Raw genomic sequence first — 2,500 nt, forward strand, 5'->3', positions numbered from 1 at the left:
AGATTAATGGTAATGGTGATAAAATAAGGGAAGCAAATAAAGAAAAAGTTTACGATGATAAAAAATACTATAATGATTATTTAATTATATATCCTGATAAAAATAATGATGATAATAGTTAATAATGTATAACATTTCTAATGAAACAAATAATAATGATAATAATAATAAAAACTAAAAAAAAAATAGTAATAGTAATAATAGTAATGAAAAAAATAATAATAATAATAATAATAGTAATAAAAGTAATAAAATAATAATGATAATAAAATAGTAATAATAATAATGATAATAGTATAAAGAATAATGACAGTAATGATAAAAACAATGATAATAATAATAGAAGTAGTAGTATTAATAGTAATAATAAAAATACAACAACAATAACAATAATAATAATAACAATAACAATAATAACAACTACAACAACAACAACTCAAACCATACCACCCCAGCCCCCCCCCCCCCCCCCCCCCCATTAACCAAGGGGCTATAGGCCAGCGAGAGGCGAGCGAAGCGAATCCTTAACTCTTTGGAGCCGAACGGGAAGTGAAAGTCGCGGTCGCTTGAAGAGGAGGCTTTTTAATCATTCTTGTTCGTCTGTGCCTCTTCCTCCTTTTTCTCTCTTTTCTTGTCATTATGTCATTATCTATGTTGTTGTTGGTGGTGGTGTTGTTATAATTATTGTCATCATTATTATTATTATTATTACTAATATTATTATTGTTATCATTTTTATTGTTATCATTATTATCATTACTATCATCATCATGATTTTTGTAATTATCACCATCATTATCTTTTTATACTTGTCATCATCATTATCATTATCGTTATTAGTATTGTTATTATGGTTGTTATAATTGTTATAATCATTATTGTTATCATAACCATTATTATTAATATTATCATTGTTATAATTATAATAAATATTAAAATTATCGTAAATGATATCACCATTACCATCATTATCAATATCGTCGGTTTTGTTATCATGTTTGTAATCATCATTATCATCAACATTATCATTGCCGACTTTAATTATTGTTATTATTATTAATTTCGATGTTTTCGTTTTCATTTGAGTCATTGTTGCATATAGAATATGTATATATACATATATATAGGCTAGCGTTATATATGTGTGTGTATGTGTGTGTGTCTGTGTCTGTGTCGTGTGTGTGGGGTGTGTGTGTGTGGTGGGTGGGTGGGTGTGTGTGGTGGTGGCGTGTGGTGTGTGTGGTGTGTGTGTGGGTGTGTGTGGTGTGTGTGTGTGTGTGTGTGGGGGTTGTGTGGGTGGTTGTGTGGGGTGTGTGTGGGTGTGTGTGTGTGTGTGTGTGTGTTCGTATGTATTTTTTATGTGTGTATATACATATATATATATTGTACTGTAAAAAGAGAATAAAAAGATGTTTTGTCTCCTGGTTTGATATATACGGTAGTATTAAGAAATTAACTCTCTCTCAATCTCTCTCAATCTCTCTCTCTCTCTCTCTCACTTTCCCTCCTCCCTCCCTCCCTCCCTTCCCTCCCTCCTCCCCTCCCTCCCGTCCTCTCTCTTTCCTTCCCCCCCTCCCCCTTCTTCCTCTTTCTCTCCCTCTCCTTTTATTTGTGATTGTTTTGGGGCGTTGAAGATCAGCGTTCCTTGACAGCCTCGACTCGCGCGCCTCGGCCTTCCTTAGTTTCGTCACTTGAATTATTCCATGCAGGCTTTGATAATGAAACTCACCCGATATGGAACCGCTCCTCAAACCATGAGTTACAATGCCGCACCTAACTTACCTTTTCCGGAGCTGAGAGTTAGGAAAAAAAAAAATAGATATGTACATAGCTTTCATCTTAAAGGCTCAAAGTTCTATAACAGGAGATCTTGTAACAGACCAAAGAATGTTGTTGTCGACGTTATGGTCTTGTTCCGCTACGTAACCATCTCGTTTTGTCGCAAATTAGAATACATACATACTGTTTATTGTTTTTTTTCGCCTCTCTCCCACACAGGATTTTTTTCCCCTTGAACCGGCCTCTTAAATAGCAGTAAATACCAAAATCTTACACCAAACAAACGACTATGGATTGCCTGCCCTTTTGCACGCCCCAGTAGGCCGACAACCTATGCCTATATTACCTACTAGTTGAAAGGTCTAATTCCCGTTAACTTGACAGTAGTTGTTGACACTTCATTCTCCTTAACCTTAGCATATCCATTTCATTAATAATTTCGTTAATTGTGTCTAATATAACAGTCCATAGTTAAGTAATTAGCTTGAAGTTATCGATACAGACGTAGAGAGGAAGGTAGGCAGTTAAGTGGGTAGATATTCATTCATTAGACTAACCACAGTTGTGATTAATAATGAGATTATAATTAAGGTTTGGCTGACAGAGTATATGACATCCCCTGAAAAAAAAAAGACATTTGCAAGCTAGTTTTAGAATCACTGCTTAGTAATCAAGCGAAGGGAGGACATGGGTAATCAAGCGGAGGGAGGACATGGGCAAT

At 34.7% G+C, this 2,500-nt stretch overlaps 1 protein-coding gene across 2 annotated transcripts in view; it reads right to left on the reverse strand.

The window, feature by feature from the left end:
- The window catches only part of LOC125026774 (translation initiation factor IF-2-like), a 14,633-nt gene that overhangs the window by 10,249 nt on the left and 1,884 nt on the right, over positions 1 to 2,500 (reverse strand). The window contains exon 2 of one of the 2 annotated variants that reach the window (XM_047615383.1): positions 1,783 to 1,793. The exons of the other annotated variant lie outside the window; for it this stretch is intronic. The gene's annotated coding sequence lies outside the window, so the exon portion shown is untranslated. The remainder of the gene's footprint in view (positions 1 to 1,782; positions 1,794 to 2,500) is intronic. 2 annotated transcript variants of the gene reach the window in all.

This window comes from Penaeus chinensis, chromosome 1 (genome assembly GCF_019202785.1).
Source record: "Penaeus chinensis breed Huanghai No. 1 chromosome 1, ASM1920278v2, whole genome shotgun sequence".
In the NCBI taxonomy this organism is placed as follows: Eukaryota; Metazoa; Arthropoda; class Malacostraca; order Decapoda; family Penaeidae; genus Penaeus; species Penaeus chinensis.